This window comes from Protopterus annectens, chromosome 15.part0 (genome assembly GCF_019279795.1).
Source record: "Protopterus annectens isolate FY-2018-M chromosome 15.part0, PAN1.0, whole genome shotgun sequence".
NCBI classification, from domain to species: domain Eukaryota; kingdom Metazoa; phylum Chordata; order Ceratodontiformes; family Protopteridae; genus Protopterus; species Protopterus annectens.
The window spans coordinates 415,695,202-415,719,201 of NC_056749.1; the positions used below are offsets into that span (position 1 = coordinate 415,695,202).

General features: G+C 39.3%; 1 protein-coding gene across 1 annotated transcript in view; it reads right to left on the reverse strand.

Annotated features, from left to right (window-relative positions):
* The window catches only part of GPR174 (G protein-coupled receptor 174), a 331,126-nt gene that overhangs the window by 140,590 nt on the left and 166,536 nt on the right, over positions 1–24,000 (reverse strand). The window contains exon 2 of the mRNA XM_044057150.1: positions 23,569–23,635. The gene's annotated coding sequence lies outside the window, so the exon portion shown is untranslated. The remainder of the gene's footprint in view (positions 1–23,568; positions 23,636–24,000) is intronic.

A 24,000-nucleotide genomic window follows, 5' to 3' on the forward strand; every position in this document is an offset into this window, starting at 1 on the left:
GCAGGTACATGTTCCCACACTCAGCTCTTCTAAGCACAGCTTGTCCATGAGAAATCAGCCTCGGTTTATGCCACTGGAAGGAGCTACACCAAAGCATAATGCTGCATTCATAGATCTCAGCTTTCATTTTATAAGCAATGTGTAAATGGGCCACGGTTCACACCAGTAATCACAGAACTAACATTTTTAACTGTGCTTAGCTAAGATTGTTAGCTACTAAGTTAGGAAAGCACGAAGCAGATAAAGGCAAGGTAAAATATTTGCACTTGAAAATTAATATGAAATTTGTCATATTCAATTCATTTAGGAATATCAGTGGTAGAATGACATTTTATCGGGTAAGGTGTAGTAAGTTTATAATTTCTATACACTGACATGAATGACATTAGTGGAATGTGTTAGGTGTAATTTTTTACAGTTGCATATATTATTGTGGAAAGCTTATCATTGCTAATGTTTACAGAAAACTTTTGGGCAGACAACATTGTATATTTTGACAGTGTGCAGTTAAGTTTGTGATAAGTACATGATCAAAGTATAAATGACAGCTGCTTGTACTAACCCATTGGTTTTCTTCTTTCTTACAATCATTCAGGATACTTAATTCTAGTAGTAAGCAATTGTTACACTGCAGTCAATTGACGTGTGGAAGTCTGCTTTACTTCATCGATTTATTGATGTTATTTGCTAGTATGAATTTATTACACTGAAGTCAGCTATCATGACTGAAAGTCTTACCTTTATTCATTATATTAATTCTGATATGTTTTTGTATTAAATTAGGTGTCAGAACTGAAATTCAAGTCTTGTCTTCTTTCATTATATTAATACTGGTGTACTTTGGCACTCAACTCAGGTGTCAGGACTGCAATCTGTAGTTATGCATTCAGTTTGGATAATATTTTCATTGCTTTATTGTTGGATTGATGCGTAGTTTCAGGCCTGTAACTCTTATTTCAAAAGGGGCATGGGTATATGTTTTTTTTTCAGGTGACATTATGCAACAGCAGGAATCCAGACAGAGGAGTGACAACTTCAGCCCTGAAGAAAACAAGATCCTCATGGTAGCTCTCAAGGCATATGTCAAATGTCTTTTTGGCAAAGAAGGGCCAAAACAAGCTGAGTGAGCTAAGGCATGGAATCAAGTGGTTTTGGATATAAATGTAGCTGAGGGGAGAAACACACACTGATGCAGTGCAGAAAGAGAGAAAGAGGGCCAGTGACATGGTCAGATGTACCAGATCAAAGACTAGGCAGAATGTGTTTGCCTCTAGCAGTACGGTGGTGGGGGGCACCAGCTCTGATCCTTTGAAGATATGATGAGGAGTACCTTCTCTCCCTACAGGGAGATGACTACAGTACTGAGGAGGATGCCCCATACATAATCAGAGGTAGTGTGGACACCAGAATTTATCAATCTCAACAGCAGCTGCACTCATGCAGTCAGGAAGGTTAGTACATCCCTGATGACAAAACCACACACTTAAAAATACTGCAGATGATAGCTCTGTACATTTATCACATGACATTTCTTGTCAAAGGATGTCCCCTCCATTTCTGTCGTGCTGAAAAGTGGCTCGTTTTTGCATGGTAAGTGTGCTCATTACCTAATTATAGCTTAATTAGTACTGTTGTACAAGGTCTCAGTAACCATGTCATGACTTACTCCTTGACAGGGTCAGCAGCAGAAACCAGCACAACAGATAGATGTGGACAGCATAATGTCTGTTGATGCTATAACTGTCATATTTATGACATGGCGTGAAGGCAGTGTCACACAGATGTACTGGCAGAATAATGCATCACACGGCAGGTACAGAATTCTGCAGGTAGTAACACAGGCTTACAGAGGCAAGTAGATGAGGACATTACATTGTAGGCACTACAGGGTGGAACCCCACATAGCTCAATGCCAGTGTTTGCTAAACCACAGGAGTGCTTTCAGAAAGATGGCACCATCTCAGAGATAGCTGTGTGCACTGTAACACCTGTGCAAAGGGATACTATGTGAAGTCACATTTCAGATAGCTCCAGCCATATAGAAAGGCTTGAGTGCCCAGCTGCAGATGTGCTGGGACATTGTTCAGGTGCGTCCACTGCCACAGAGAGTCAGCTAGAGATTGTCAGAGTACTGCAGGGTGTACTCAAGGATTTCCACCAGTACATGTGAATGGCAGAGAGCATGGATAATGTCATGATCACACTGATGTATTTTATGATAGCACACATATAGCTGCCTCCATGTGTTCACTAGCCAAGACCTACCAGACTCAAGTATGAAACACTGGTAGACAGAGACAATGCCAGGGCACTGTCTCTAATCTTCCCTGAGCAATGATTGTTCCTGCACAAGCAAACCGAACCTGCTGGAAAATTTTCTTGCAAGTAACTTTCCTCCCTAGTAGCCATACAAGAGGAATACCTTTATGGAAGCTAACGTGGCGCCAGTAACCAGAACTGTACAAAAGATAAGGGTCCCACAGTGATGCTTCGAATCCGAGACGTGACTGGCTTCCATGGCCCTTACAGGTAACCGTAGGATTTTTAGCTTTACTTTTTAACTTGTATTACTGTAAATCTTCTGTAAATGCTATTAGACTCTTCTTTACCTTTGGCTTTGGTTGTGCCTCAAAAGAATCTTCACACCAGTACCCCTACCCAGATAATTAATGTTAAGTAATAAAAGGAATACATACTCTGTAAGAAAGCAGATGCAATACTTCGCACTGTGCAACAAACATTTCTTGTGCAACTTTTTGTTTGTGCTTTTTATGTAAATGTTGCAAAACTACATTGCAGCAGATGTACTGATGCAACTTCAGGATTGTCAAGAAAGTTTGCATTAGAAAATGAAAACATTTAAATATTACAAATCATTATTTGAGATTATTGGAAGGCAAGTTAAGTGACAATACAGGAAGAGAAAGCTGAAATGGTGGTTTAAGTACAGTGAGTGCTGAAAAGCTCCTAATGAGGCGGAAGAGGCTAAGTCTGATACTGACTAAGATTTGTGAGTTTTGCATTGGGGTGAAAAATTGACAGACTTGATTAGCCCAGCAAGATTTGTTTATTAGGCTGTGTAGTGCTGTTGTTGTCTCAGTCATTTCGAAACTTTCTGCTGTGTCAGTTTTCTCTTTTATAATTGTTGTAACAGAGGCCATACATGTTGCATAACTGCTTTATTGCAAACCACAACTTGCAAATGCTTCTTCAGTAAACAAAATAAAAATTATCAGTGATAATCTCAGTTTGAATCTGGTTTACTTAAACTTATTGTTCTTGTTAGACCAGGTCTGAATGATGTGCTGCAATTCTATACACTTAAGCAGAGTGTTCAAAAAAACATGACAGAGGTATGTTTTTATTTTGCAGTCTTCTTTATAATCTATGCTAGAAAACTGCACATATTTTTGACAAGAATGCTGCAAGCATTTCTGACAAGTGCATCACCATCATCCCCTCTTTTCTCATTTTCTGCAGGGGTTGGAGTGTTGTGTCCACTGTCGCCATCTCTCTCTCTCTATTCATTGCCACTCTCCTACCTTCTTCGACACTCACGCTTGACTGTCACAGGTCTTCTCTCACACAATCCATTCACTTCTTTGCCTGACACCCTTGTTTCCTCTTGCATTCTTCTCCTCCAACCCAAATCGTCTTCTGCTTTCCTGCACATGTGCCTAAACCACCATAATCTGCTCCCTTTGACCTTTTTTTGCAATTGGAGCTACCTTGGCTTCTGCTCTTATGCCCTCATTTCTTCCTCTGTCCCACAGTGTGCATTCTACCACCCATCTCAGGCACTTCATCACCATCACCTCTAGTTTCCTCAACTTCTCTGTCTTTACTGCCCAGGTTTTTGTACCATGCAATAGTACTGGTCACATCACTGTAGTGTACACTTTACCTTTCAGCTTTTTTGGCATTCTTCTGTTGTACAGTATCCCTGACACTCTGTGCCAGTTGGCTACACCCTCTCTGATTCTAGCTTTGACCTCCTCATTCAACTTCCCTTCACCCACTCCTCCCAAATACTTGAAGCAGTTAGCTTGTTGACTATTTTCCCTTCTATCTCAATTATCAGCTTCTTCAGATTCCCCCTTTGCTGCCATTACAACTGTCTTATCTGTATTTTGTACTCAGTTTCAATCCATGTGCCTTCAGTTTTGCATTCCATTCCCCGTCTTTTGGTGATGTTCTTGCTCAGAGTCTTCCCGTAATACCACATCATCTGCATACAGCAACTTTGTTGATCTAACCCCTCCCACCTGTTTGTTAATGTAGTCCCTCACCAATATGAACAGCAGTGGGCTCAGAGCTGAATCCTGATGCACACCCACTCCCACTGGGAATCCCCATTGTGAGATAGAACACTGTCTGAACTTGAGTAATTAGGTCTTTGTACATAGTCTGCACTAATTCTACCAATGTTTCTGGGACTTTGAACCATTGCAGGACTGCCCAAATCAGCTTTCCTGAGACCTTGTCATATGCTTTCTCCAAGTTTATGAATGTCCAGTTGAACTTTTTCCTTACCTCTAGTTTCTTCTCATATATCGGTCTCACTGCAAACGTTGGTTCAGTTGTGCTACTTCCTGATCTGAATCGGAAGTGCTGAACTCTCATTTTACTTTCTACTACTTGTTTATCAGTCACCCTCTCCAAAACTTTCATGCAGTGTGATAGGAGTTTGATACTTCTATGCTGCCTAGATCTGTGAATGTCCCCTTTGCTCTTGAACATTAGTACTAGTATGCTCATCCTTTACTAATCTGGGATACAGCTTTCTCTCCATACTGCTATGAATACCCTCGGTTCTCATTTCACCCCTATCTCACCCACCATCTTCATCATATCTGCTGTGATCTCATCTGAGTCTGCTGCCTTCCCTGAGTTAATTTTTCTTAGTGCTGTTCTTATTTCTTCTAGGCTGGGCTCCTCTTCTTCTCTCATCATAAGCTGTGTCTGGGGCAATACAGCTTCTGTGGGATTTTCTTCATTCAGAAGCTTCTAGAAGTGCTCTTTCCATTAGTCTTTGATGTCCTGTGGATTGGTGAGCAGGACATTATGAAGGGTGTCTGACTATCTTCTTTATCTGTCTGTCTTTACCTTTATCTGTCTGTCTTTACCTTTATCTGTCTGTCTTTACCTTTATCTGTCTGTCTTTACCTTGCAACCTGACATAGTTTCTTAGTGCCATCTACTGACTCACATTCCAGAAGCTGATAGATGCTTTGTTCTTTGCTATTGCAACTCCTTTTTTAGCCTTTTTGATAGACAACCAGTATTCCTTCCTAGCCTTGTCCGTCTTTTCTATCTCCCATTTTGTCTTGCAATCCTTCTTTCTTTTGTTGACTTTCTGGACTTCCTTATGCAACTTGTTTCCAAAAACCCTGCTTGGCTGCATATCTGTTCTACAATCCCCAGGTGCTGCCATTCTTTTTCAACTCCAACTATTTCCTCTTCTTAGAGGTGCTAGAGCCTTCTTGAACTCTTGTGCTTTCTTTCTAGTCAACTTTCAGGTCTCATGAGTAGTGCCTTATCCTTCCACTGGAGTCTGACTGCCATAAGTCTGTCACTAATTTTGATGACGCCCCTCACTGTCTTCTGAATCTTCTCCCACACCACAATTCCCACACTAATCTTAGTCTGTTCCCTTACTGAACAGTGAACACTTGATCCCGATCCATGTGCCCTTCCATGTTATCTCCTGGAGAGCTGATGTACATCATGGGCTGCTCTTTTAGCCTAAACAAGACATTAGGGCAACATGACTTTAGATATCGATTGGCATGCATATTTCATTTCAAAGACCGAAATCCATTACATAAGAAATGTGATCAAAGCTAGAACTCCACTTATGAGAACAAACTCATACACGGGAACACAGTGTTTCTGATGTAAAAGGTTAAAAATGAATCAGATACAAAACTGCTATTATAAGGCACTGCTTCACAAGGAATACCACCTAAAAATCAAAACTTGTGACATCAAGAACTAAAGAAAGTAAAGTATCTTCCTGGTAATCAGATTATAATCATATATGAAAAGATAAAATGGAATGTGTCCTTCTGCCACATTTATGTTTTTCCTCATCATGTGATGAAGAAAGTTACTATTAAGAGAAGACTGTAAATGGAATGATATTTTATTATGCATATTTATAGAAAGTACAAAGAAAAAGGAATTATTAATATTGTGCCAATCAGTAGGTCTTTTTCAACCTCAGTTAGTTTGAAGTATATTCACCAGCTAAAGCATCTTCTCAGTAAAAAGTCTATTGACAAGTTGTACTATCTAATAAAATATACTTTAACATCAGTGACTTAAAACTCCTTTTACGAATGCAAAGTTACTTTGTTGGATACTTTTGCCTTTTTTGTAAAAAGGCATAGACATTTAACAAGCCCTAAAGAAGATTCTGGTAACATAGCTCTCAACTGTCCAGATTTTCACAGAGTCTCCATATTTTTGTCTCATATTGTTGGTCTGTTCCTCATAAAATTTGTGTTTTTCTGGCAAATCACTGAAGATTAAAGCCAATAAATGACATATATTTGTGTTTCTGATCTCATATCCTTAACAATATGCATACTAACACAAATCCTGTTATTCTAACAACTTTCTAAATTTATAAGAGCAATATTTAAAATCTGTCCCTATTTTTGGGCCTTTGTTCCCATATTATTTTAGGATTTGTCCAGATTTCTTGCTCCAAGAGGTCGAGAGGTATGTCTGGTAACTATTATGTGATGGAAACATTTCTGACAGCAGTCACGGTGCAATAATAAATGCTGGACTAAACCTAACATTGTCATATAAGTTGAAAACAGACTGCAGGAGCAACATTATATTTAGGAAAAAAAATAACTGGATGTTAAAAAGTATCTGTTGCAAAAATACTGTACTTTCTTAATTAGCTAAGGGCAAAGCATGGAAACTTATTCATACTATGTTTTTAAAATACAGACTTCATGTACCACACATTAAATGGTTGTTCTCATGTACATAAGGCATTATGTGATAGATTTGAAGGCAGTTAGTATCACTACTTATACTGTTAGCCTGCACTTAACTTCAGTCCAGACTTTAACCAACTAGCCATCCAATACTTATCAGATATTGTATTATAATGTTATCCCACTGACTGGTTAGGATTTATGTACACCATCAGACTTTTTGCCTTCTTTGTACTTGTATGTTTCCTGCTCAGTGTGGTTATAGTCATCCACTGCTTTTGGCACACAGACATAAGAAGGATACGTTATACTGCCATAAGCTTACACTTTTCAGTTTCACAGCAATCCTTACTAGCCATGTTAGTCCAGCTGGTCCATTTGCATATGATAACGGCTATCTTTACTATTTTTGTTCATGTTCTTTCTCAGCTAGTATATAAATGGAAACTGTGTCTGATTAACTGCTGTCAGTGAATTCACGTAACCTAACAGATCTCTCCCAGGACCCATGGATGAAATACTTGCAGTAACATTTATGGAAGAACGCACATACTAATCTATTTAGCTTCATAATCTTGCATTCTGATATGCATTTGGGAATGTGACGGCTGTTGCATCCCTGATCAAATGATATAGTATTTTATGTATACTTAAGAGGAAAGAAGGACAAGCTGATGAACTTCACAAAGTGTGGAAGGAGTAGGAATGTGCATCTCCAGGTATTATAAAGAATTTTTTCTGTCCTGGTTGCCACTAAGTCATTAGGACAGCTTATTGAGGAAGGTCATGATAAAGTAAGAGCATGGGCCTTTGTGAAAATCAGAACCTAGAGTGAAGCAGCCATCTTAGAGAGGGCTTGCAGACCCATGAAGGTCATGATAAAGTAAGAGCATGGGCCATTGTGAAAATCAGAACCTAGAGTGAAGCAGCCATCTTAGAGAGGGCTTACAGACCCATGAAGGTCATGATAAAGTAAGAGCATGGGCCTTTGTGAAAATCAGAACCTAGAGTGAAGCAGCCATCTTAGAGAGGGCTTGCAGACCCATGAAGGTCATGATAAAGTAAGAGCATGGGCCATTGTGAAAATCAGAACCTAGAGTGAAGCAGCCATCGTAGAGAGGGCTTGCAGACCCATGAAGGTCATGATAAAGTAAGAGCATGGGCCATTGTGAAAATCAGAACCTAGAGTGAAGCAGCCATCGTAGAGAGGGCTTGTAGCCCCATTGATGATGACACAAACTTCCCCTTTCCTCAGAGCTAAACTAGAAGAACAAAATGTATGCAATACCATATTGATAACTGGGTTGAGTCACACACAAAAAAAAACAAAAAAAAAACAAACAGTCATGCATAGGTACCCCTTGGGCTGATTACTAACTTGTTATATAGCCAGGCACTTCTGCAGCTAATTCATTTTATGAATTTAATTACTAGATAAGAACCCATATTCCCCAACTTATGCAACTTAAAATGTTTCCGCTTTCATCTAAAGGTGTATTAGCCAGTAGATTAGATATTAGATTAATTAGCATATCATCAACTCACATAATAGTTTGTACTTATAGAAACACAGATGAATGTCCCACTAGACTGCCACTGCCTTATCACATTAGAATTCCTGCCACATAAGTGTATACAAGCTCCTGTTCCCCTCATTGTAGATTTAATCCACTACTCTCAACAATGCTGTGCTTAAAGCTAAAATAGAAGACACTGTTCAGCAGCTACAGCTGTAAAATTCCCCTTAGTGTAGCATAACAGCAAGTTTGATGACAAATGTTTAATACTCAAGGCAAGTCAATAAACTTCACTTTTACTGTCATCCAGACACTTTTATTTTCAAAGTTCTAAAAGTATCTCTGCTGTCCACCCCTGAAACTACTTACAATAGACAACTCATATAATTTCCAAAGATCACAAGACAGGTATTTTCCTCTTGCTAGGCCATGATTCAAAACTGCATTAGAAGCAAGAGCTTTCAGAAGGCTGGGACGAGTGATCTGGAGCCACTTGCCTGATGAAATCAATAAGCCAGTAAACAAAGATTTTAAAGAATCTTTTAACCAATATCTCATATAAAAAACAACCTGCAACTGCTGCCATGACAATTGTTAATAACTATTGCCATTGTTCTAATCTTTAAACATGTACTGTAGGTTTATAGGTTCATAGCAGGTTACTAGGCTAATGGCCCTAGGGCCTTTATAACCCTAACTGTGTGAAAACATATTTAGATGGTCATTGTTAGCAGTGTGATTCTGTGATCAGCACTGTCTGCCTCTGTTCATTAGGGTCATAGGTGCCACCCCCGGGATGAATTTATGGTCACCCTTTCAACTGTTAAGGTTGCCCTTGAATAGGGTCTTTGAGGACCTCTGCTCCACCTGGAGTGGGAGCTTATTCCAGAGGAGCGGTAATCACTGAGAGATATATCTGTCTCTCTAGCATGTTTTGTTAATGTCACAGGCTAAGTTGAGATTTCTGGAGTGAGTTATTCTTGTCCCATTTCATTTGCAGATGTGCAGCAATTCCATTAGGGCAAGGTCCGAGACTGCTCTGTAGGCCAGGCACAGGTCGCCTCTCAGCAGCCTGTATGATACAGAGTACAGTGACAGGACTTTCAGTCTATCAATGTATGTCATGTTTTGGAGGCCCTGGATTCTCTTGTTAAGAAACCTCTGTGGTCTTTCCAGTTGCTGCAGGTGTCTGGTGAGGTACATACAGAAGGGAGCATTGTACTCAATTAGTGGTCTGATAAGGGATGAGTACAGTGGGAGCTGTAACCTTCCTGGTCTTGGATGCAATGGCCTTATTTATGAGATGTGCAATGTAGAATGTGTTTCTTACCACTACAGACACATGGTGATCGATGTTTAGATTTTTATCAACCTGTGTTCCCAAATCTCACACCACTGAGTTTGAGCTTAGAGGGGTGCTATCTATATCATAATTAGCAGGGCCATCTTCTTTGCCAGAGGGGATAATAAGTAATTTTTTGCATTAAGTTTTAGTCTGTGAGTTTGGCACCTCTCATTTGTTTGCGTCAGCCCTTTCTGTATTATGCTAACATTGCTGGGGGACTCAATGATTGCACCCAGTATATAGTCATCTGAAAACTTGGTAAACCACAGGTCATCTTCCTTTGTCTGGACTTCAGAGAAATATATTCCAAACAGTAGAGGGATCAGTGCAGATCCTTGCGGTACCCACTGGTATTTGGTCTACTGGTGGAGGTAGACTCCCCAACTTTGACAGTGTGCATTCTGTCAGTGAGCCAGTTGGCTACCCATCTAGTAATGTATGGGTTACTCTCCAGCTGGGTGAGTTTCTCTATGATACCTGAATGGGGTATTGTCTACATCAAGATAGGCACTATGTACTGTTTTGCCCTCATCCAGGGCTTTGGTGACATTCTGAAAGAAGTCCACCAGGTTTAATAAGCAAGAACCACCCTTGATGAAGCCAGACTGGGTTGGGTCAAGAGTTTGAAGGCCACCTATGTCCTTGTGGATAAGGTCATTATCTATTATATTATCATATGTTTCCATGGCCTTGCAGATATGTCTGGTTAGGCTTATGGGTCTATAGTTCCCAGGGTCAGTTGATGGACTCCCTTTGTCAAGGGGATTACTGTTGCTGTTCTCCAGTCTGCCAGGACAAAGCCAGTTTAGCCAGCTAGCTTAGGGCTAGAGACATACATGCCTAGGACATATAATCTGAGAGTTCAGTCATGTCTCTTAGTCCAGAGGTACGTCTCAAGTCATTCACACCAACATGTACTATAACAGAGTCATAATGGTAATTCTTGCTGAGTGACTTGAGTGCATGCGTGATTTGATGGCGCCCGGCACCTGACAGTCAGCTGACCGTAATCTTCTCCTTGTTCAGCCTGGTGTGGGGGACATCTGTAAGTTGCCTATAACCAGAACATTTGGTTTTGAGGTGTTTTACTATAGGGGCTTAACTGCTGGGACACTGATATGTGTGGTGGTGGTGGATTCTATTTGTGTACCATTATGTGTATGTTGTTTGCGTTTGGGACGTCTCTGGTCTTTTGGAAAGTTCTTAGCGAATACTTCCGTGTATGTGGGTTTGTGTGTCTTGACTTCTTGTGTGAGAGGGAAGGTGTGTGCACTGACAACCTATCATTTGTCTTGTTTGTTGTTATGTGAGAGGACTGATTCTAATTTCATGGTATAATTACATCTCTCACATACTGTATTTGTTAGCTTTAGGAGCAAATTGTTGTCAATATACATGAGGCAATTGCTACATTGCCTCAGGATGCCCATGTCAATCAGGTTAGTTGGAGAAATGGTGAGAAACTGTCCATCCATTATGGCAGGTATATATTGTATTGACTGGTAGGGATGGACTAGATTGACCAGGATTTGCTTGTGAGACTAACAAGGATGGCTATTCTGTGGAAGGCTAAGGGTGGAAGACTGCGTTAACTCCTCAGAATGTGAAGCTGAGTTGTTTTCTGGGTAGCAATGCACAACTTTGTTGAGCACAGAGATAAAGTGGCACTAAGGAGGGTTCTCTAGCAGATATTAAGGGAAAATTGTTGTTTTTAAGTGTTTGCATCTATACATGGCAGTGCTAAACCCCACTGCACTGTGCGCAGCCACGTGCAAACACAGTGCTTAAATACAAACTTAGTTAAACAGTTTTAACACAAGCTAACCAAAAGGAAAGCCCAAAACTGAGCCTTATTCCAACAATTCCCAACTTAGATGGGCCCTGGGGTGCACACTTCTGCCACAAGGGTGCAGGAGGGCCTTCTTAATGTACATCTGCATAATAGCAACTGTGTCTATATACAATCAAACACATATGTTCTATAACGTTTAACTGCTATGTTCTGCCCTGATCTTGTTTTTTTACTTAAATATTCTGTCTGCTGCATATGTTAACAAATAACTGTAACATTCTCTGCTATGTATTGTGATTGTTGACAGTTTATTGTATTCACTACTCTGTGATTCCAGGATATGACTGAAAAGGGTCAGCTGAACAGCTCACCTGCCTAATAAATAAATAGGAATCAATAAAAAAATAAACACTAGGTTGCTACAGTCACCCAGTATATATTTGTGACAAATATACATGTTTAAAATGCTTGTAAAAAGGTAGAAAGACAGTACAATGACAAAAAGAACTGGAAAACTTAAAACACTGGAAGACTTCTTTTATTTCTTATTGAAAATAAAGAGACTTTATAGAAGCTGCAAGTCAAGGTATAGCAGTATAATATATCACATTTTCAGAGATACATCAGAGATGGAAAGCTTCACAGCTTCTAATGACTTTGCATGGTTACAGTGGATTCATTCCCATATCTAGTTAACCAATGTAGTAAATTATGGAAAAGCAGATAACTATATCACAAATCTCTGGGATTAGAAGGGTACAATCAGGAACTAATAACATTATGAGGGATTTTTCCAAAGCCTTTTACAAGTAAAGAGGCACAGCAACAATGGCTAAGATCAGGAACATTTTACCACAACAAAAGTGCTAACTATTTGGGAATTAGACTTACCAGTGTTGAGTATTCCCATTAAGTAAGTCAGTCATACATGAGGTGATCACCTCATTGAGGTCAGGAAAAGCACCAGAAATTATTAGATTCATAGGTGATTATTAGGCTAATGACCCCAAGAGGCCTTTTTATGATTAACTGAAGAAGGTGGGGCTGTCTACTGAAACCAGTCTTTATGCCTGTGCTGGGTCTGTTCTGGCTTCTTTTTTGGCATCTTTGTCTCAAGATTTATCATAATAAAATATTTTTGGACTGATTCTGCATGGTGCAGCTATATGTTTTGGCTTTTTAAGCCAAGCAATGCTTCCTAAATGTATCTGGCGAGTTTTGATAGCCTAAGGTTATGTTAAGGGCTATATATAGGCTTGGTCATGGGTGGGCAAATATTTATAAGCTCCCTCTGTCTAGTAGAAGGACAGGTGCCAGCCTGGGGTGCATTTCTGATTACCCATCTTGTCCAAGTTAACCTGAATTTGGTTAGTTAAGAGTTCTGCTTCATATGGATAGGAAGCCTGTTCCAGAGAAGGGGTAGTCTCTGAGACGTATATCTGTTCCCCAACCTTTCTTATTTATGTTGCAGATGAGGTTAGGCCCCAAGTTCAGGTAATTCTGATTCTACTTGTTTTTCAGATGTGCAACAGGTCCATCAGAGTGGGATTAAAGGATGAGTTTTAGGCCAGGCATAGATTGCCTCTTAGCAGCCTGTAGGAGACTGAGTACAGAGATATTGCTTTGAAGTAGTCCACATGGGACATATTGTGAATGCTGTGGATTCCTTTTGTGAGGACTCTCTGTGGATGCTCCAGTTGCTGCATTTGCCTGGCCAGGAACATACTGATGGGAACGTTCCCTCCAGTGACTAGTCTGATGAGGGATGAGTATAGTGGAACAATGACATCAGTGCACCTAGATGCCATACCCTTGCTTATGTTACACAACATAGAATGATTTCCTTACTACTGTAGACTCATGATGGTCAAAGGTCAGGTTACTGTCTACATGCATTCCCAAATCCTGGCCCACTAGGTCTACTCTTAGGGGAGTATTATCAGTGCGGTATTTTCCAGTAATAGTCATTTTCCCAATGGACACTGTTATGCATTTCTTAGCATTGAGTTTCAGACTGTGGCTTTGGTATCAGTTATTATCTGTGTCAGGCCTAGTGGGTATTTGTGTCTTTGAGGGATTCTGTGACTGTGCTTAGTTAGCAATCATCTCCTTGACAATGGTCTTGACTTTAGAGAAGTAGATGCCAGAATGGAGTGGCCCCAGCACCGAGCCTTGAGGGACTCCACTAGTGACTGGCCTCTTTGTGGCGGTAGAATCGCCTGCCCTAACTTCTTTGGTTTGATCTGTCATCCAGCTGGCTATCCAGCACATGATGTAAGGGTTCATATTTAATTTCATGAGTGAGTTATTGTGTCAAATGCTTTGGTTAGGTCACGGTAGGCAGTATGCACCATTTTGCCCTCATCCATTGCTTTGGTGACCTAAAGAAGTCCACCAGGTTAAGTAAGTCCTACCTAGAAAACAGACAGCAAGTTGTGATCTGGGACAAGGAACTCTCTACACACCTCCCTGTTTCCCTTGGTGTACCTCAGGGCTATGTCTTAGGCCCTCTACTATTCTCTGTTTTTATTAAATCTTACAATTCCTCAAGCCACCTGCATACAATATGCAGATGACTCTACGCTAGTTTGCTCTACTTCCTTACCCGAACTCCAATCGCTTACCCAGAATGTATTCAATAAAGTTGAAAATTGGTTCCTACAATGCTGCCTTCTTCTGAACATCAAAAAAAACAAAATTATTGCTCTTCAATCGTACAGTAAAGTCCTCTCAATTAGACCTTACAGCTACATCCAAAAATGGTACTGTGTGCCTTCTGTGGAAGGTTGGGTGCCGGGCTGGCAACTCGACACCGTAAAACTCCTCTGCCAATCATGAGCGGACAGGTGATCCACTGTGGTGACCCCTAACCTGGAAAAGCCGAAAGAAGAAGAAGAAGAATATCTCCAGAACCAACTACCAAACTCTTGGGAGTGATAATTGACCATAATCTTACCTTTGACATACACATCAATACCACCATAAAATCAGTTAATAGAAAGCTAGGCACCCTTTATAAAATCAAACCCTACCTTACCCCCACTACCATTGCCCACACCCATCTTATCTCCACACTACTCTATGCCTCTCCCATTTATACAAATCTTTCAAAAAGCAATCTCTACAAACTGGCACTCACCTATAACAATATAACTAGATTTGCCAATAACTCCCCATTTAGAACCCACCATTGTCAGAACCTAAAACAACTTGGATGGCTAGAGCTCCAGAATTAACTATTATTTCAACATCTTACTATCACACACAAGATCTTATATTATCCTACAAATACTCCAATACTAACTAGTCTTATCACCCCCTACAAAAATCTCTCTACCCTTCACTCAGCCAATAGGTTACTAGTAAATATACATAAATCCAAGAACAAGGCTGGGGACACACTGTTCTCAAACAGTGTAGGGAAATCTTGGAACCTGCTCCCCAGGGAACTCTCATCTCTCTCCTCTACAGCTCTATTCAAAAAGCAACTTAAGGAATATCTTCTAACTCACTGGCTATGCCCTTCATAAATCCTGACTAAAACTCTCCCCCATTTTTGTTATGACTAGTTTTTCTTAATACTCTCATCCTATCTCCTACTAACCGCTGTGAAGATGTGATTTTCAGCCTACTAAAGTTACTACTAACACTAACTTTTCTTAATCTGCTATAGAGCTTAAAACTCACTTAGCATGTGCTCTTCGTTAGAAAAAAAAAACTCTACCTTAGTTTAATCTACCACAGAGCTTAAACTTGCTTAGCAAGCTCTACCCTAGCTTCTTTTTAGAATTATTGCTTGAAAACAATTGTAAACCATATTAGTACTATTAGGTTATGTAACAATCTTGTTTTTCTACATGTAATTATGTACTATGACTTTAACTATAGTGGAGCTTTTTTCCCTGGGTCTCTACTAAAAATGGACATGTGTCCAGCTAGACTAGCCCGGTCAACAAATGTAAAATAAATAAAAATGAATAAATAAAATAAGTAGGCATGTCCTGCCCATGATGAAACCAAATTGGGTTGGATCTAATGTCTAGAGGGTTCCTATGTCATTGTTTATCATTTCCATGGCTTTGTGTATGAGACTAGTCAGAATTAGTAGTCAGAATTATGTGTCTGTAGATGACCCACCTTTGTCCAAGATCAACAGTACCATAGATGGTTGAGCTAACATCAGATATTTATAAAGTTTCATGAGCATAATTTTACCAACAGACATGGAAAGTTAACATTCTTACACTACCGTAGCTCTGCACAATCATATTTATATTAGTCTAAGTTCTCCTGTGTATCTTTGGGCTTCACAATCTGCTTACTTTGGCAGAGCTGCCAACCTTTTTTTTATCAAATTCTTATGATCGAAGAGCTATTTATCCATGTCTATACAGCTAACAAGATGAGATACATTTCAGTGCATTTTTAATATTATTTAACATTTTAGACATATATACCCATACCAATTCATATCATATAAAATCAATCAATTTCTAATGGATCCATCTCTTCATTGACATTCTATAGAGCAATAGTTATCAGTACTCAGGCGCTTCCATTCCTCTCTTTGTTGCTCATATCTTAATGGTATGCATGCATACTATGGCCAAGTAGCTTAATTACATAAGGTAGAGCAACATCATTATCTTTAGCAATAGTTATAATATCAAAACATAATTATTTCTTTCTATGAAGCTAGCTAAAATATATAAATCCTTTAAAATCTTTGCTAATACTTAACATCTTAGTCATTTGGACCTTTCTGTCATACTTCCATTACCTGTTGTCATACTAATAATCTAGTATCTTCTTAAAATAATTAAATCCTGTTTAGTCTTATTTCCAAAACATAAGTTCACACTAGGCTAACAACCACCAGGGTCTTTACAAGTCTAACCATGCAAACCAAACCAGTTTTGTCCCAGAGTTCTCTGGATGCCTATATGGTGGGGTGTATTAGCAAAAAAAAAAAATAGCTAACGGTTATGCATGGGGGGAATCTTTGTTGGGGATTAATTTACTTACCGTCAACCTGTGTTCATCAGAGACATTAGGTCCAGACTGGGGACCAGTTTGCAATTTCCCATCCAGTGATCAAGGTTTCTTTTAATTAGGGGCAGGGATGAACTCTGCTTCATGTAGATGGGAAACTTATTCTATAGTGCAGGGATCCTTTGAGACATTTATTGGTTCCTCCAGCAGCTTCTATTTATGTCACAGACACAGTTCTCATCCTTTAATCCAGTGTTTCTGGTGCTGTTTATCTTGTGGATGTGCAATAGTTTCATTAGAGTTTGATATGAGGATGTCTTATATGTTAAACATAGATAACTTTTCAGTAACCTGTAGGAGACTGAGTACAGAGATAGGACCTTAAGGTGATATGAGTAGGGCAAGGTACTTATACCTTGGATTCTCCTGGTGAGGAACATTTGATGGCATTCAATCTGTTGCAAGTGACTGGTTAGGTACATGCCAAAGGGGGCACTGCATTCAACAATGGGTCTGATAAAAACTGAGTAGATTGGTATGAGTTGGGTGACATAGAATGATTTTCTTACTATCTTGGCTATATGTTGGTCAAACACCAGATTACTGTATACATATGTTCCCAGATCACCAACTATTGGGTCAATTCTTAGGGGTGTTTTATTAATGAAATAAATACCTTGGGTGGATGCTTTCCCATAAAGCATTATAATACATTTCTTTCCATTGAGTTTTAACCCACGGCTTTTGCAGCAGTTATTTGTGTTAGACCCTCTTGTAGGATGTTGGTGTCATGGGGACAGTCTATGATAGGTCCCAATTTACAGTCATCTGTGAACTTGGTGAGCCAGAGGTCTTTTACATTAACCTTGATTTCTGAGAGGTAGATGCCCAACATGAGTGGGCCCAGCACAGAGCCCTGGAGTACTCCACTGGTGATTGGTCTCATGGTGGAGGTGGTCTCACTGATCCTGACTTCTTGGGTCCCATCTGTTAACCAGCTGGCAATCCAGTGAGTTATGTGGGGATTTATCCCTAGTTCTGAGAGTTTGTAACCAATACGTGAGTGGGATATTGTATCGAATGCCTTAGCCAGGTTAAGGTAGGCAGTATGCACCATTGTCATCTCATCTGTAGAAATAGTGACCCTCTTGAAGAAGTCTACCAGGTTAAGTAGGCAAGACCATCCCTTAACAAAGCCAAACTAGGATGGGTCCAGTGTCTGTTGGTTGCCAGTGTCCCCGCTGATCATTCCCATGATGTTTTATTCCATGGCATTGCATATTAGACTTGTCAGACTGATAGGTGTGTAGTTCCCGGGTCAGTTGATGGTCCAGCTGTATGAAGAGGGATGACCATTGCAGCCCTACATTTATCTGGACATAACCTGTTTTGAGGCTGTAGTTGAAGACTGCCTCAAGTGGTCCTGCTACATCATGTTTTAGGCTATTTAGGAGACAATCAAGGATCTTGTCGGGGCACATTGAAGTAGTGTTTTTGGCCTTAGCAAGCACCTCCAGAACATGCTCCCTGTTGATAGCTGGGAGGGGTTATGCTAGAAGGGATTTCACAGTGTAATTGGGGGGAGCTGGAATGAGGTTCCTGCTAAATTTATCAGCACGTAGAATTGCTATGTCATCCTGGTCAGTGAAGATTGTGCCATTTTAACCAGTTCTGCACACTGCTAAATATTACCTCTAAGGTTCCTGACATAGCTGAAGAAGACCTTGCGGTTGTCCTTAGCCAGGGAGGCTGTTATGACCTCATAATTGGCCTTATTGGACTTTATTAGACTTCTTATTTTCTTGTTAGTTGAATCCAAGAGCTCTTCTCTCTATGAGAGTTGCACTTTCTGATTTTGGAGATGACTTTTTTTTTCTTTAGTTATATAGCCTGTTAAGGTAATAATTCCACAAATGTGGTTTGTTTTTTATTGTTAAATCTGGGCTTGCTTTAGTAGGTATGGCAGCCTTAATGCAGCTGCTTATATATTTTTGTATATGGTTTCTGTAAATAATTCTGCATGGGTAGCTGTGTTCTCGAGTTTTGAGACAGCTGTGAATTTTGAAAAACTGTTACTTAATAGGATGTAGTTTGCTTCAGTATGGTCCCTAACTTTTACAGATTTAGTTGGGTTTTCCTGGGTTGATTTTTATTTCGAGGGAGACATGTTTGAGCTCTGACTGATAAAGTCTGGGAAATATTGTGCCTGTGAGGCAGTGTATGTTTCCCAGTCAACAGAGGTTAGTTAAAATCTCCCATGAATAGTTATTTGTTTGGCTGGAGAGCAGCTGTAGTAGGTCTAGGAAGAGTTGTGAGCTTTGTAGATCATAGAGGACTACCTGTAGTTGGCCAAGACTTAGTACAGAACCTTGTCTATGGAAGTGGATGAACTCCAGGGTATCTTCATGTTTAACCAAGTTAGAATTGTATTTGCTGCTAATGTAGTTTGAGATACCTCCACCTTTAGCCCCTATCTCTGTGCTGGCATTGGTCTAAATGTGTGGAAGGCACTGTAGCCTATCACTGCCAGAGTACTTTCTGTGGCTTTAAACCAGGTCCCGGTAACAGCACATATATCTACATTATCCAGAATGTGGAGGGCTTGTTAGGTGTGGAGTTTCTTGCTTAGGCTCCTAGCATTGTGCAGTAACACTTTAAGGTTGCTCTGTTTTTTTTTTTTTTTTTTTTTTTTGCTATGTTTGTAGTTTTGTCATTTTGACATTCCCTAAAGGGGCTCTAAGGGGATGGATAAAGTTTTGCCCAGTATCTGAAAGCCTGGGGAACAGGTGCAGCCCATCCTTGGCAAAGCAAAGTGGTCTTTTAAATAAGTCTTTACATGCTGATGGATATTGGATTCCCCTGAAATGACAGCTGGAACTAAGCCTATTATTAAAATCAATAATTTTCTGTTCATACAGTGGCATCATCCTTGGTTAAGGTAGATTATTGCTCAATGCAACTCATGTACCTGTCTGTATCACATATTCAGAAAGAGTGCCATAATGTCTCTTTTCATATAGCCCAGTGAGTTATGCCTCAGGTCATTTTACACCCACATGGGCTATGACAGAATTTATATTGGTACCTTTGGTACAATGACTTGAGTGCTTGTGTGATATTGTGGATTCTAGTTCCAAATAGGCAACTAACTAATCTTCTCCTTGTCGATCCTGGTGAGAGGAGTATCTGTGTGTCATACGATAGAATCCCATGTGAAACGAGTGCTAACTAAAGTGTTTGCTTACCTTATAGGCTTTGCTCTTGGGAGATCAGTGGGTATAGGCTGGTGTTAGGTGTTGCTTTTGGTGTGTGTTTTAGCGATTATTGAGGACAGGTGTTGCAGTTTGACAGCTTAGGAGGTCTTTGAGGTTTGGAGAGGTTTTTTATGTGCTTCAGCAGAAAAAGGTCTATATGTGTGTGATGAGTAGTATGTTTGAAGGATGTAGTGTGTGTGTGTGTTTGACAACCTTGTTTGTAAGCAAGATTGTTGCCTCCAAGGGAGTTATGTATGTACATCTCTCACATACTGTGTTAGTTTCTTTAAGGATTAAAAGGTTGTCTGAGTACATGAGCCAATTACTTCATTGTCTCTGGATGCCCATATCTCCCACACTGGCTACAGAGATATTAGGAAATTGCAAATCCATGTTGTCAGGACCTGTAGTAGGGTTGGGCTATTATGGTTCAGGGTCTTGGTTTTACAGGGGTCACATGAGTTGTGTCTAGGTTGAAGACTAGGAGCTAGATAGTACTATGATCTTAGTGCAGTTTGACACTCTACCTGCCCTAAGCTTAGCTCCATGCAAAGTCTTTTTGTGTTATGGGTTAAAATCCTTAATACTAGCTTTCAAGGTTTGCAATTATACAGGGTATTGCTAATCCCCACTGAGTATCGAACAGCACTGTGAAAATGCACCTAATATATCGCAGAGAGAAATAGCTGAAAACTAACTCTGGTGTCCTCTTTTCAATAAATGACTACACTTTAAGCTTCCTGGAGTGCCTCCAAGCTCAGAGTGACCAGGTCAACACCTTATGCCATGAGATGGATGATCCTGGAACTTCTTAATGTAAAAACACAGCAAAAGTAGTTCTCAAGTGCAGATTAACATGCAGTTAAGTCCCTAAAATGCCCTCTGTGCATTTCCAACTTGGACTGAGCAGGCTACTTTACTACTGTCATTAGAATAGCAGTTTCAGTCTTCTTAATGTAAAAGCATACCTTGGTTAGCCAAATGTGAAAAGGTACCAACTAGCTACAACAAGTAATTGCCACTTTAAGCTCCCTGTTATGTTTCCAAACTCATACAGATGAGGCTACCTTTCTACACCTACTGGTATTGCAGTCCCTGCCTTCTTAATGTAAAAACACATTTTAGATACACAGAAGTGAAAACATATTAGAAACAAATCAAGTAACTAACAACAATAAGTAATTCTCACTTTAAGCCTCCCTGTGTGTTTCCCAAGTCCAGGCTACCTTTCTACTCCTACTAGAAATGCAGTCCCAGTCTTCTTAATGTAAAAATACATTTTAGTTAGCCACAAGTGATAAGCTATTAGAAACAATTCTAACAACTAGCTGAAAGTAATTGTAAGGTGACTGAAAGGCAGACAAGCCAGCAATGAGAAACACACACAATTTCAAGGCAATTTCAAGGCACACTAACAGTCTAAGGAAGAGCCTTTCCAGTTTCTTCTGGCAGTGACCAGCAAGATGAGTAGAGATAAGACTGAGAGGAGCTTCTAGGACCAGACATACAGGAGGTGGAGGTTAGCTCAAAAGTATCCACATATAAAACCAAATCTGTAATAGGGAGGGTGAGAGAGAACCAGACTCAGAAAAACACCTAGGCACAGCAGAGAAACTAAAAAGTAGAGCAGACTATACACATCCTAGTTTTAACTGCAGATACAAAACGCACAACTGAGTTAACTGGTAAGACAAATACAATAATAAATGTACTTTAAATGCACTTTGCAGAATACAACTAGGTAGTCCAAATGCTTTTATCAAGCTTGCAACAATGCCAAAACTGAGATGGCAGAGTGCTTGTGTGATGTAAAACACCTTGCTGGGCTAATTACCATTAGCTCTACTTACAACTAGCTATAGAAAACTGAAGAAAAACACCTAGGCCCAGTGGAGAAAACAAAATGTAGGCTATAAAAATGTCTTCATTTAATAGCCTTAACTTAGATAAACTTCAGATAAAGAGCAAAAAAAAAAAAAAAAAAAAACATGCAAAAACGATTTAAATAGTAAGATAATTGCAAATATAAATGTACTTTAAATATATATATATATATATATATATATATATATATATATATATATGGGTCTACTTTGCTTGGTTGAAAGCCCATATATGCGAACGTTATTTATAATGTTTCGCAAGGCAAAAATAACAAAAACTAAACTCCCGAACTGCACAGTTTTTCCTTGGGCAAGCAAACACTTGCCCAGTGTCGGGAAATATGCCCTTTTCCTCACTGTAGTGTGATCCTGGAGTTGGTATATATAGGTATGTGGGTTGTGGCATAGCCCCCCTACCTATGTGGGTTTCAGATACTATGGTGTGTTTTCGTGAAGGTTTAGGCAGGTGTTTACATACCATGGGAAAAATTGCCCAATTCGGGATTTTAAATTTTGGTATTTTCATCTTCATCATTTTCATCTCGCGAAAATAACATTTGAGTATTTGGGCTTTCAAGCATGCTATAGCTCCATTTTCATATATACACACACACACACACACACACACACACACATATATATATATATATATATATATATATATATATATATATATATATAAAACCCCGTGTTGTGGTTAAATGACTGTTTTGCCAAAAGTCTGCCATTTTTCTGAAAGTGGTTGAAATCATGAATTTTTTATTGTAGTGTTAGTTGTTGTCTGTATTTGTTGAAGGCAGGATAATTTTTTCAGGTACGCAAGTATGTGGAGCTTGTATTATTGAATTATGAAAGTCTGGGGATTAGGAGTGTTGGTATGGACATATGTAGGGTAGACTAAGGGGTAAATTTAATGCTGTGGCCACGCATTGGTAATGTGTAGTATGTGTCTGAGTTTGTCTTATGTAAAGATTGTTCTATGGAAAGGGTTTTTCTAATGTAAGGTGCAGGTTTAGGAACAGGATTAGAGTTAGCAGGTGGTGAAGGGGGTAAAGCCACTACTGCCAACCTACTTCATCTTCTGTAGAAATTCAAAAGGTTCCCTTCTTGCAGTCACATATAACAATCCTGAGGTAACGGTCTAGCTCTTTCAAGAGTAATATCCAAACATCATGCAACCCAACAATTCTTCTTTCACAAGGAACACCCTCCATTTAGAACTAACTTAACCATTATATTAATAGAACACATTTCATTTTAAGAAATTCAGAAGGAAAATTGACCAAAGTGTACAAAGGAAACTTTGCATAATTTTCTCTTTAGTACATTTTCATCTGTCTTCTTTTGATACACAAAAACCTTCAGTAGAACATTTACACACTTGAATACAGTATAGAGTTTAATCTTTACTTACTAAGGGGATACTTATCTAAACCAGCCAAAGTATTGGAAGTATGTCACATGCATTGAGAACATTTTAGTTACTGTAATTATGTATGATATATTCATAATTACTCATAAGCCCTCAACACTAATTTCAGTTTACTAGTACACTTAAAAGTTGCATATTAATAATTTTAATAATTCCTTTCTTTCTCTTTCTTTCATTGCTATATTTTTACTTCAGGTACTTATTGAGCAGAAATACTCACAAATGAGCAGAGCAAGTTATAATGTTTTCAGTTGCATGTGCTGATTTATGCATGATTCTTTAATGAAAGAAATGGTAGCCTTTTATAGTGATATTAGTGCTGTAAGGTGTATTAAATAACAGCTGGCTCTAGTATGTTATAATAAACATAATTTAATACCAGTATAACCATGCTCACCTTTTCCAAATCTATTACCCCATTCAGCCCACTTGTCTCCTCTTCTCTAATCATGACATTCTGTATTCTGAAAAAAAAAAATAAACATTTCAGGAAACCTAGCAGAATAAAACAGTTGCATAGTCATCATCATCATGTGTTACTCTATTGTTCCCTTCATACCTCCCAACCTTTTAGTGGAAAAATCTGGACAAAGCCTCACAGAATGGTGAGACAAAAATTAAATATTTTTGTTTATTTTATTTTATTGCTATATTGCTCTTATACACTTAGATGCTGCGGTAGCGTTGTTGCCTCACAGTAAGACGCTGCCCGGTTCGATTCTCAACTAGAGCGTCTTCTGCGTAGAGATGTACCTTCGTTGAAGGTTGTGTGTCAGGGCTGGTAACTCGGCATGTAAAAATCAACTACCAATCATTAGCGGACAGGAGT